Raw genomic sequence first — 13,188 nt, 5'->3', positions numbered from 1 at the left:
GATTACAACAGTACATTCATAATTAAAACAATAACGTAACATTCATAATACCACATACATCACAATAGAACATCAACAAAAGTTTTCTTTATAATTTCGTGAGAGGATAATTAAATCTCTCTTTGACAAGTACCCCAGTGCCTATATTTCATCTGGCAAAACAGATGATATTTTAAAAGTTTCTTAAATTGACACAAATCATTTGACTGTCAGAGATACACTGGAAGCTGAGTTCCAAGCTACTAGTGGCATTTTGAATCTGCATTGGACTTTAATTTTCTGTTTCATTTTGAATCTATCAGGCTTCAGAATCTATCAGGCTTCAGAACCAACTTCAGCACAGAGACACTACTAGGCTCCCTTATGGATACAATCAGACAACACCTTAGCACAGGGAAAAAAATGCTTCTCATACAACTGGACCTGTCTGCAGTATTTGACCTAGTTGATCATCAAGTTTCAAGTTTATTAGGATTTTATATACCGCCTATCAAGGTTATCTAAACCAGTGGTTCCCAACCCTGTCCTGGAGGAACACCAGGCCAATTGGGTTTTCAGGCTAGCCCTAATGAATATGCATGAAGCAAATTTGCATGCCTATCACTTCCATCATATGCAAATCTCTCTCATGCATATTCATTAGGGCTAGCCTGAAAACCCGATTGGCCTGGTGTTCCTCCAGGACAAGGTTGGGAAACACTGATCTAAACGGTTTTTACAATCAGGTACTCAAGCATTTTCCCTGCAAATCTTGGATGCAATAGGTATCTCAGACAAAGTATACTCTTGGTTTGAAGGCTTCCTAAAATCCAGAACCTACAGGGTAAAATCAAACAAAGAAAAATCAGAACCATGGTCAAACCCCTGCGGCATACCACAGGGGTCCCCTCTATCCCCTACCCTCTTTAACCTATACACTGCCTCTCTCGGAACATATCTGAACAATCTAGGCATAACCACCTATAGTTACGCGGATGACATTACCATTCTCCTACCATACGATCAGCCAAAGCCCACCATGACAAACACACTACTTCGAACACTAGAAACAGTTACGACCTGGATGAAAGATCACAAACTTAAACTCAACCCAGACAAAACCAAATTCATCCTCCTCGAAAATGACAAAGTCCAAACCATAACCAATTTAGAACTCAACTCAATCAACTATCCCATTCAATCCACCATAAAACTACTTGGAATGACTATAGACAGATGTTGTACCATGCAACCGCAAATAAATAAAACAATACAGAAATCCTTCGCAATCATGAGAAATCTGAGACTAGTCCAGAAATTCTTTGAAAAAGCACAATTCCAGCTTATAGTACAATCCCTAATCCTAGGACTGTTGGACTACTGCAACATCCTCTTCCTTCCATGCCCTGTTACTATGACCAGGCAGCTACAAATTATCCAAAATACAGCTTTGAGACTCATCTACTCTTTAAGAAAACATGACCATATCACAGAAGCTTACATTAACTCACATTGGCTACCAATCCAAGAAAGAATACAATTTAAATTCTACTACATGTTATTTAAAGCCCTAAACGGAGACAGCCCATCCTACCTGAACAACCGCCTCATCCAAGCATCCACAACCAGACACAGAAAAACGCATTCCCCATTCATACCTCCTCCAATCAAAGAAGTAAAATGATCAAAACTACACGACGGCCTCTTAGCCACTCAAGCCGCAAGACTGGACAACCAGATCTCCAACCTTCTGATGACCACCCCTGACTACAAGACATTCAGAAAAGAAATAAAAACTATACTTTTCAAGAAATTCCTGAAGCAGCCCTAACTTCACGTTCTCTTAATAACTCTAAATTTGACAAACGTGCTTCCATTGTTACCCCCTTTCAAATCTTTTGTAAGCCGCCTTACTCTTAAGAACCTGAGAAATGTCAAAAGATCCACCCTTTACCACTCTAATAAATCAGTCGCTCTCCCAATGTAACCCCCGTTTATAAATCTTTTGTAAGCCGCCTTGAACCGCAAGGTAATGGCGGAATAGAAATCCCTAATGTAATGTAAAAGTTTCTTAAATTGACACAAATCATTTGACTGTCAGAGATACACTGGAAGCTGAGTTCCAAGCTACTACTGGCATTTTGAATCTACATTGGACTTTAATTTTCTGTTTCATTTTGAATCTACAGTAAAATCTTGGCTATCCTGCACCCACAGGGATTGGTGGATGCCGGATAACTGTTTTCCCAGTTGATTGAGAGTGCTGTGTTAGAAGAACACAGATCTCAATCTGCCCCTCCCTCCTGCCCCAAAGCACCAGTGCAAAGCCCTCCTCCCTCCGTCCCTAAAGCCCTGAAGTGGCAGAATCAGGTGGCGATCCTGAGCTGCTCCCTCCCTCCCCCTCTCCCTTCCTTACCTGCAGCGCAGCTGGTTAGCAAGAGACATCCTCAAAACAGACATGCTCATGGTCAGCTCCGGCAGGGCCTTTCCTCTGATGTGTCGACATGTCAGAAGAAAGGCCCTGTCAGGGCTGGCCGCGAACAGCATGTTTTGAGGCTGCTGACCGGCTGCACTTCGGGTAAGGAATGGAGGGAGTGAAAGGGTTCATGGCTCAGGACCACTGCCTGCTTCTGCTGCTTCGGGGCTTAAGAGAGAAAGGGGGACTTTGCGGCTCAGGACCACTGCTGCCCTGGTGCTTTGGGGCAGGAGGGAGGGTGGTTCCTCTCTCAGCTGCTTCAGGGCTTGAGGAAGGGAGGCGGGATATGCGGCTCAAGACACTGCTGCACTGGTGCTTCAGGTCAGGAGAGAGGTGGGGTTCTTGGCTCAGGACTGCCACCACTTCAAGTTGTTCAGGGCTTGAGGGAGGGAGGGGGCAATGCTATCATCTGTGACACATTGCATGCATGATTTTCATGGACCTTTGGTCTAATGAAATGTCGGTTCTTATGTATTAAATGTAAACATCCTCAAACTAAACTAAACTAAACCTTAAGTTTGTATACCGCAAGAGCTCGACAAAAACCATATCTCCTACCAACAGGTGCAGATCATAACTAACACATTTTCTCCGAAGACAGGCAGGGGATATGCAACCCCACTTGATTGGTGAAGTCTCTTGACTGAGCCAAACAGCATCAGTACTCTCTCCCATAGCTACATAGCTTTTGAGCTTACTAAGTATGTGCAGGATTGCCTGCTCCTCGAGCCCCCTCCCCTCCAACTGTCAGTTTTTTTCTGACTCGCTCCTTACCAGTTGCGGCTTTCTCTCCCTCTTCAAAAAAAAAACAACCCAGAATATTCAAAAGATTAAGACTTTCAGTCAGAAAGCTTTTGCTTTCTAGCCCTTAGGGCATTCTGTTTAAAAAAAAACCCCAGTCACCGAGTGAGTTCCCTTTTTGGTTCACTCAGCGTTTTCCACTGACAGGAAGACAAGTTTTCTCTCAGCAAACCGCAAGTATTTTTCTTCCCCAATTAATAACTGTGACCAAAAAAAAAAGACATTCTGTTAACTTTCTTTTTACATGTGACAGCTGGTAAGCATTCTTCAATTACTTTTTGCCTGCTTCGCTTCTCACAAGGCGGTTGCTAGGACCACAATGATTTTTTTCACAATGTCTCTGCCTCCAACGTCGTCACAAGCCAGCACAGATAAAACACTTGCAAAGCAACAGCTGATTCCTCCGGCTCCCTCCCCTCAGGGTCCTGCTTTGATTCCGGTGGAGGAGGGAAGCGTGAACCTGCCAATGCTGACGAATCATAAAGGTTCAGCAGCGGGAGTTCCTCAGAAGAAGGACAAGGAAAAGAAGAGGCACCCAGTGGTATAGAGGTTAAATACTCCCTCTCCTCCATCAGCAATGACTCTGGCACGTCCCGCTGACAGGGCTTCAGTAACCAGCCTATCCGCAGCGGCTTCTTCAAAGGGGACTCCCGCAGGCCCACTATGGCCTCTCCATCCCAGGGGCCGTCATCTCCCAGGGAATGGCCGAACCATCAGGACTCTTTGCCTGAAGACTTAACAGAACCTGACCAGCCTCTGTCCCAGCCAGCCACCACAGAGGAATACTCTTACCCAAAGTTTTTACAAAAGGTATCTTCTCTTCTCAATCCTTCTCTAGATACAACTCCCTCAGGAAGTTAGGATTTCCAAACCATCCTTCAATCCTGTAAGTCTCCAGTGAAAGACCTTGTGCCTTGCCAGTGCACCAAATCCTACAGGATCTTCAGCTTACTAATTGGCAAAAGCCATTGTCAGTATCCATGGCTTCCAAGCACCTTGTAATTAAATATAGGGTGCATCAGGCGCCTGTTCATGCTTCCCTTCAGATTCCTCACCATTCTATGGTTTCGGAGTCAGCCAGTAAAAAAGGTAAGGCTACCAGGTCCATCACTAATGCTCCTCCGGGTAATGATTGTCATCTCTTGGACTCTACCGCTCGCAAGGTCTAACAGGGTGCTATGCTCTCCGCCAAAATTATGGCCTATCAGCTTCAAATTTTACATTTTCAGCACTCAAGTCTTACAACAGCTGGAATCAGCTTCGCTTGAGTCCATTCCCAATTTGCAGGTGGCTCTTCAGGAATCCACTTACCATCTAATTAAAATGAACTACGACACCTATGACATGATCACCAGGACAACAGCTGTGGCCATAGCTGCCAGACACACTGCATGGCTGAAGGCTTCAAATCTTAGAGAAGATCTTCATGACAGGCTGGCGGATGCTCCTTGCTTGGGAGACAGCCTTTTTGGTGAAGGACACTGTTTTTCAACTGAAGGAAGATTCCTCAGCCAGCCGAGAGCTTTCGGCTACTTCCTCGGATCAGCCTAACCAATTTTGTTGCCCTTCTTCTAATTATCCTTACAGAAGAACATATAAACCACAACAGTTCTTCCAGCAATATTATCCAAGGAGACATTTTACACCTTATCTCAGAGCTCCTTTGCAACATACGCAAATATCTCAATATCCTTGGGGCGGTAAGCAGCAGGCCGTCTCTCCACTACCGACACTCAAGCCTGCTCCTTGTTTTTGACCATCTTCCTGTATGGGGGCAGCTAACCAAATTTTACTCAATTTGGCAGCAGATCACAACAGACCAATGGGTCCTCAATAATGTGCTTCAGGGGTATTGGCTAAATTTCTAATCCCATACCCTGCCTTCCAGAGCTCTACCTCCATTCACAGTTCCTCCTCAACATGTGTCTCAATTGGCAGCAGAAATCTCACATCTTCTTCAAAACAATGCCATAGAAGTACCACCCAGTCAAATCAATCAGGGATTGTACTCAAAGTTTTTTCTGATTCCCAAGAAGACACAGGGCCTTCGTCCGATACCTGAACTCAGACCTCTCAATGTCTGCCTCAAAAGGGAAAAGTTCGGAATGCTCTCCCTTTCAGTGATTCTGCCTCTACTTCATCAGCACGATTGGTTAGTCGCCCTAGATCTCAAGGATGCTTACACACATGTTCCCATTCATCCCTCCCATTAGAAATTTCTCAGATTCAAATTTCTCAATCTCCATTTCCAATACAAGGTCCTACTCTTCGGCATCTCGTCAGTCCCACGAGTATTCACCAAATGCCTAGCAGTGGTGGCAGCACATTTAAGAACTCAACATCATACAGTGTTTGCATACCTAGACGATTGGCTCTTACTAGCTCATTCCAAGGACCACCTTCTTTTCACTATTCAAACCACAGTACATACCTTACAAAGTCTGGACTTCATCATCAACTTCAAAAAGTCCAAACTCACTCCAGTGCATACCCTAATTTTCATCGGAGCACAAGAACATTCTCATTCAGACCGACAATCAAGTGACCATGTTCTATATAAACAAACAGGGCGGTTCCAGATCCCTCAAGCTATGCAGAGAAGCTTACAGCCTCTGGTCCTATGCCCTGACGCTCGGCATCGATCTTCGTGCACTCTACATTCCAGGAGATCAAAATATCCTGGCAGATTCCCTCAGCAGAAAACTCGACCCACACAAATGGTCCCTCAATCCTGCTGTGCTAACATCCTTCATCCATCAATGGGGAACTCCTCAAGTGGATCTCTTCACTTCTCTAATCAATGCACAGTGCACCCTGCTTCTAGCGCCATGAGCTAATCTAATCTAATTTCCATCTTATATACCGGATCATTCCAGCAAGGACTCAAGCCGGTTAACAAAGTTTTAAAACAATATAATATAAAACAATAATGAAGGTAATAGAAAAATTTTCAATAAATTAGATCAGTCCTCAGTTAAGAATCTCTGAAAGATACGTTTTCAGATTTTTTCCTAAAAAGTGATAGAGATAATGACGTTCTGATAATCGAGGGAAGATCGTTCCAAACTTTTACCAAGGAATAGGCTAAGGAATGTGAGAATTTACCTAGGGTTTTAATCCCTTTAACAGAAGGGAAAAGCAATTTAAATTTATGTGTATTCCTGGTAGTGTGAAACCTAAGAGAGTTAAATGATAGAGGTAATAAAGGTGAAAAAATTCCATATAAAATTTTAAAAATTATATTGGCACATTTAAATTGAATTTGCCAATAAATAGGAAGCTAATGAAGTAACCTCAACAATGGAGAGGCATGATCATATTTATGTCTTCCAAAAATTAATTTGGCCATAGTGTTCTGAATAAGTCGTAGCCTCTTCAGATTAAATTTGGTTAATCCAATATACAGGGATGCCTTTTCAATTACATAGAACCACATTCTACTCTATGCGTTCCCACCATTCCCTCTCATCTCCAGAGTGCTTCAGAAGGTTTCAGCGGACAAAGCACATCTCATTCTCATTGCACCTGGGTGGCCCAGGCAAGTCTGGTTTCCACTGCTTTTGGATCTACTGGATGCACCCCCAATACCCTTGGCCGACCATCCGTCTCTTCTGTCTCAACACCAAGGCTAGCTGCTACATCCCAATCTCCGCAGTCTGAGCCTCACAGCATGGAAATTGAGAGCTTACTCCTAACTGATCTCTCATTTTCCCAATCTGTGAAAACAGTTCTTCTTGCAGCACGACGCCTTGCTAAGCAGAAATCATATGCTGCAAAATGGAAACGTATTTCACTATGGGCTCAAGATCTTGCTCCATTGCCCGCTGGACCATGTCTTCAAATATCTCCTACATTTGTCTGATTCAGGGCTCAAGATGAACTCTGTCAGACTTCATTTATCAGCAATTTCAGCATTCCATTCGTTGATCAACAGTAAACCAATCTCACAACACCCTCTCATGGCACGTTTCCTGAGAGGTCTCAACAATCTTAGACCTCCATTGACAACCCCTATTCCAGTGTGGGACCTCAATGTAGTGCTAGATCAACTGATGTCTGAACCCTTTGAACCACTGGGTTCTGCCTCTCTCACCTTCCTTTCCTGGAAGACCATCTTCCTGATAGTCCTTACGTCAGCCAGAAGAGTAAGTGAGCTTCAGGCCTTAGTTATGTACTATCTGTACTTGCAATGTTTTCCTAACAAGATACAGCTCCAAACTCATCCGAAGTTCTTACCTAAGGTGGTTTCGGATTTCCATCTCAACCAAACCATCACTTTGCCTTTATTTTTTCCATCTCCTCATGCCTCTGAGGTGGAAGAAAAACTTAATTCCTTGGATTGCAGAAGAGCACTGCTTTTTTTATTTTTTACCTCAAAGCTATTTCTCATCTTAGTAAATCATCTCAGTTATTCATGTCTTACAATCCACCTACCTGTGGTCAACCTACAACTAAGAGAGCACTTTCAGCTTGGATCTCACGTTGCATACATTTTTGCTACACTAGAGCTCATCTACAGCCTTCTGATCCCGTTGGGGCCCATCGACTGCGTGCTGCAGCAACTTCCATTGCAAACTTGAGATCCATTCCAATCCAGGACATTTGCAGAGCAGCTAACTGGTCATCTGTACATACTTTTACCAAGTATTATTGCTTAGACCAAGGGTTAGCTTAAGATGTTCGCTTTAGTCAAGCAGTTTTGCGTAACCTCTTTGCATTATAGACTATTTCCACCTCCCGTACGCTTCTTCAGCTTGGGATTCACCAATCAAGTGGGGCTGCATATCCCCTGCCTGTCTCCGGAGAAAGCAAAGTTGCATACCTGTAACAGGTGTTCTCCGTAGACAGCAGGGGAATGCAGCCACACTTGCCTGACTGCCATCCCCTCATCTCTTTTGCTAGAGAATAAACTGACAGTTGGAGGGGAGGGGGCTCGAAGAGTAGGCAATCCTGCACATGCTCAGTAAGCTGAAAAGTAGCTATGGGAAAGAGTACCGATGCTGTTTGGCTCAGTCAGAGACTTCACCAATCAAGTGTGACTGCATTCCCCTGCTGTCTACGGGGAACACCTGCTACAGTTAAGCAACTTTGCTTTCTCTACTGAAGTTGCCATACAAAAAAAATAATCCAGTTCTTATGTTATCTCTTCACTGTTAGGTACATTGTGAAATGACACAAAACCTGAAAAAATTCTTACTCAGTATGCATATAACAAACCTAACATAGAACAGTAGCATTGATTCCTATGATTCAAACAACAAGAACCCTCCTTAAGGATAGGCAGCACTACAAATATTACTTGGGTCCCTAGAACACCAATACTTCTACTATCAATAAAACAGAACAAGTAGGACTTCTACAGGGTTCTACTCAGAAATTGCATGCAGAGAGAATGCCACACCACAGGTTAATCCCACACCAAATACTTCCTGATTTTGAGGGGCGGGATTGAGACCAGCAGAGCCTATAGTGACTTGGCAAGAGGGAAGACCCCCAAGGCATTTGGCTTTTTCATTGCGAACCGGTTTAGCAGGACCGGGGCTGGGACAGAAGACAGGGCTCATCGAAATCCAGATGCACCGCTGTCTCCTCACTCCCCCCTCCTCCTGGCAGCCAGCAAACAGCATGGATGACCGCCATGGCCGCCACCAGGAAGAATCAGCTGCCTGCCTTGCATTTTGGGCCTGCCCCAGACCCGCAACTCCATTTCCCTCAGCCCGAGCCCCAGATAGGTAGTGCTGGAAGTGGCAAAGGGAAAGGGTGATGGGGAGAGATCTTGGATGGAGGTGGAGGGAGAGAGATGAGGTGTTGGAAGAAAGAGGGGAGAGGATTTGCTGAATTGAGGGGGCAAAACAGTAGATACTGGTTAGAAAAGTGAAAATAAAGGGGAAAAGAGAAAGAAAGAGAAGATGCTGGAAGGGGGAAGAGAGGGAAGAGTTAGCATAAAAACTGGAGAATAATAGGATGAGGGATATGGATAGCTGTAAATAGAGGCAGATAGAGATACAGAAAAATAAATGGAGGAAAACTGAAAGGAAAAGTCAGAGATGGATGTAGGAGAAGAAGTGAAGGAGAGAAGAAGCACATAGACTGAAGACCCTCTGCCACGTTCACGTAAGTGAGAGGAGGGGTGGGACCACAGCAGAGGGAACATGCTGCGGAGGACGATGACAGCCTGCTAGGATTGCTACAGCACCGGATATCTTCTGCAGGCTGCCGTAATTATCTTTGAAGATGAGACCGGGAAGCCAGAGGATGCTAGAAAGAAGGTGGGAAACATGCAGGTCTTCGGGGAGGGCCCTGGTGTAGAAGTACACGGTGGAAGGGAAGGAGGGAGGGAAGGGGATCCAAAGAGACGTGCATATGCTGGACCCAGGTTGGGGGGGAGGGGAAGAAATAATGGGTCTAAAAACAGAGGAGAGGGAGAGATGGTGGACAATAGGATGGAGGGAAGGCACTGAAAGGGAGAGAAGTTGGACACAAAGGATGGTGTGGAGGGGGGATAGAGATACTGGATAGGAGGGTAGTTGAGAAGAGAAATGGAGAGATGGTAGACCCTGGGGAGATGGGGAAGTAGGGAGAGATGCTGGATGAAAGGGTGGTTGAGAAAAGGAGAGATGGTGGATCTGGGGATGGTGGGGTCCATCGCTGCAACTGCGGGAATGTAGATGAAAAAAAGGAAAGATGTCAGACCTCTGGGAGAGGAAAGGAAAATGGAAGGGGAGGACAGAGATGGAAGGTGGATGGTTAGCACCGAGAAAGAAGAAAATGACAAATGGGCAGGAAACCCCAGCAAGCGAGTTATCAGAAGACAAAAAGAAACCAGAACCTGGAACCAAAATGATTTGAATAATGACCAGACAACAAAAGGTAGAAAAAATAATTTTATTTTCTATTTTGTTTGTACCCTGTCAGAGCTGGTGTTAGATAGCAAGTGTGAACTAGGACCTAAAGGAGAGGAAAAGTCTTTATTTATTTTGTTTGCACCACAGAACCAGCGTGGGGTTGGAGAGATTGTAACCCTATACTTCTACTAAGACTAAGACCCCCTTTTATTAAACCGCGCTAGCAGTTTTTAGCACAGGGAGCTGTGCTGAATGCCCCGTGCTGCTCCCGACGCTCATGGACTTCCTATGAGCGTCGGGAGCTGCGCGCAGCATTCAGCACGGCTCCCAGCACTAAAAATCGCTAGCGCAGTTTAGTAAAAGGAGGCCTAAGTATCTTAATAAAAAATTTGGCACGTGACTTAGCCTGTGTTTTAGATTTCGGCCCCTTATGTGATTGAGTTTGACACACCTTTTTTAAAAAAAATCTGTATTTGTTTTTAAGCCATAAATAAGTGCAACATATTATACAATCATATTACACTATAAAAGCACTTAAAATCAATCAAAATTGTAATCTATGACAAATAGATATATCACCCCCCCATACTCATATTCGAAAATTGCACTCAAATTAAAGAATTAAAAATATTTTCCAACCCCCCTGGACGTGCATGATCAAAAGGGCAAAATCAACCATCACTCTTTGCAAAATTTTGTCAATTGCTCTCAAATCTTCAGAAACTTTTTGTAATTTCCCTGTTGTATAGCCATAATATGTTCCATTTTAAAGACGTGACACAGAGACTTCCACCAAAAGGTATAGTTCAATTGATCCCAGTTTTTCCAATTCCTTAAAATAAGCTGTATGGCAACCCCTGTCATAATAAAGAGAAGTTTGTTATTGTGAGATGATATTTGGCTTTTAGCTCTCATCAAAGTGCCAAATAGCACAGTGTCGTATGTTAGTGCCACTGGATTTTACATTACTTTGTACACCTGATCCCAAATGGTTCTCCAAAATTGAAGTATCAAGGGACAGTAATATAATAAATGATCCAATGTTCCAGGTTCAAGATGGCAGTGCCAGAATCTATTAGACTTGAAACTATATAATTTCCGTAATCTAACCAGAGTCCAAAATGCTCTGTGTAACAAGAAAAACCACATTGTCTCATAGATGCAGACACACATCTCATCCTCAAGTCCAGATACGTAGCCATTGAGACGCAATAATCTGATTCTTTATCTCAATGCTCCAAATGTCACAAAGACCAGTTTTTGGTTTCTTATTCAAAAATCCAGATATTAATTTATACCACTGAGCGGCCTGGTGACCCAGGAAATCCGCCTAGAAGCACAGGAACGGCAAACTATACTGAGTTTTAAGATTTTTCCAATCGGGGAACCCCTCCTGAATGGCTTGCTTCAACTGCAACCACTTATAACTTTGAGATCTAGCAATATCAAATATTTGTTGTAGGCGTAAAAAATCAAGCAGCTTTCCTTCAGAAATTACATCATCTAGAGTCCATATGCCCACCTTCATCCAGTGCTTCCAGATGACCTTAAATCTGCCAATTTGAATCTTGGAGTTCAGCCAAAGGGACTGACATGTGGATTTATGAATTGGAATAGATGTTAAATTATTAATAAATTTTAATGTCTCCCAAGTGTCCAATAAAATTTTATTGTCCTTATACAACCTAGGTAGCTTGATACTCAAAATGTGATACAATCTCAATGGAGACAGGAGTTTCCATTCCAACCATAACCAGTCTGGAAGATTTTCCATGAGCTCGGGGAGGATCCAATACATACACTGACGCATTATATAGGCTTAGAAACATAGAAAGATGACGGCAGATAAGGGCTATAGCCCATCAAGTCTGCCCACACCATTTACCCACCCTCTTAAGTCTACTGACCCCCTAAAGTACAATTGTAATTATACTGTCACTCTACTGACCCGCTCATTCAAGTCCTAGTGACCCTATCCCTTGGCATGACCTCGTAGGGATCCCACATAGGTATCCCATTTGTTCTTGAAGTCTGGGATGCTGCGTGCCTCGACCACCTGTACTGGAAGCTTGTCCCAATGCTCAATCACTCTCTCCGTGAAGAAGTACTTCCTGGCGTCTCCACGAAACTTCCCTCCCTTGAGTTTGAGCGGATGTCCTCTTGTGGTCGAGGGTCCCTTGAGAAGAAAGATATCATCTTCCACCTCGACCCGTTCCGTGATGTACTTAAGTGTCTCAATCATGTCTCCCTACGCTCTTCGAGAGTGTAGAGCTGCAATTTGCTCAGTCTTTCTTCGTACGGGAGACCCTTTAGCCCCGAGACCAACCTGGTGGCCATCCGCTGAACCGATTCAATTCTGAGCACATCCTTATGGTAATGTGGCCTCCAGAATTGCACACAGTATTCCAGATGAGGTCTCACCATGGCTCTGTACAATGGCATCATGACTTCAGATTTCCTGTTGACGAAGCTTCTCTTGATACAACCTATCATCTGCCGTGCTTTAGATGAAGCCTTCTCCACTTGAGTGGCTGCTTTCATGTCAGCACTGATGATTACTCCTAAGTCTCGTTCTTCCGTAGTCCTGGTTAAAGTTTCTCCATTCAGGGTGTAGGTTCTGCAAGGATTTCCATTACCGAGATGCATGATCTTACATTTCTTGGCGTTGAAGCCCAGCTGCCAGATCAAGGACCATCTTTCTAAAGTACGCAGGTCTTGCTCCATAGCATCGTGTAGATTATAGCCGTTTACTATATTGCATAGTTTGGCGTCATCAGCGAATAAGGTTACCTTGCCTTGAAGCCCTTGAGTCAGATCCCCAATGAATATGTTGAAGAGGAGTGGGCCCAGGACTGAACCCTGTGGCACTCCGCTAGTCACCTCCGACATTTTAGAGAAGGTACCGTTAACCACCACCCTCTGAAGTCTGCCACTAAGCCAATCTTTAACCCATGCAGTTAGAGTCTCTCCTAATCCCATCGATTTCATCTTGTTCAGCAGCCTGCGGTGTGGGACGCTGTCAAACGCTTTGCTGAAGTCCAGGTACACGACGTCCAAGGACTCTCTTGAGTGCAGTCTTCTTGTTAC

At 44.1% G+C, this 13,188-nt stretch overlaps 1 protein-coding gene across 12 annotated transcripts in view; it reads left to right on the top strand.

Moving 5' to 3' along the window:
* Positions 1-13,188, top strand: part of ZMIZ1 (zinc finger MIZ-type containing 1) — a 1,043,290-nt gene that overhangs the window by 972,199 nt on the left and 57,903 nt on the right. The window lies entirely within an intron of this gene.

Source organism: Geotrypetes seraphini, chromosome 4 (assembly GCF_902459505.1).
Source record: "Geotrypetes seraphini chromosome 4, aGeoSer1.1, whole genome shotgun sequence".
NCBI classification, from domain to species: Eukaryota; Metazoa; Chordata; class Amphibia; order Gymnophiona; family Dermophiidae; genus Geotrypetes; species Geotrypetes seraphini.
The sequence above is the reverse complement of the archived record's forward strand: the minus strand, read 5'-3'. Positions and strand labels throughout refer to the sequence as shown.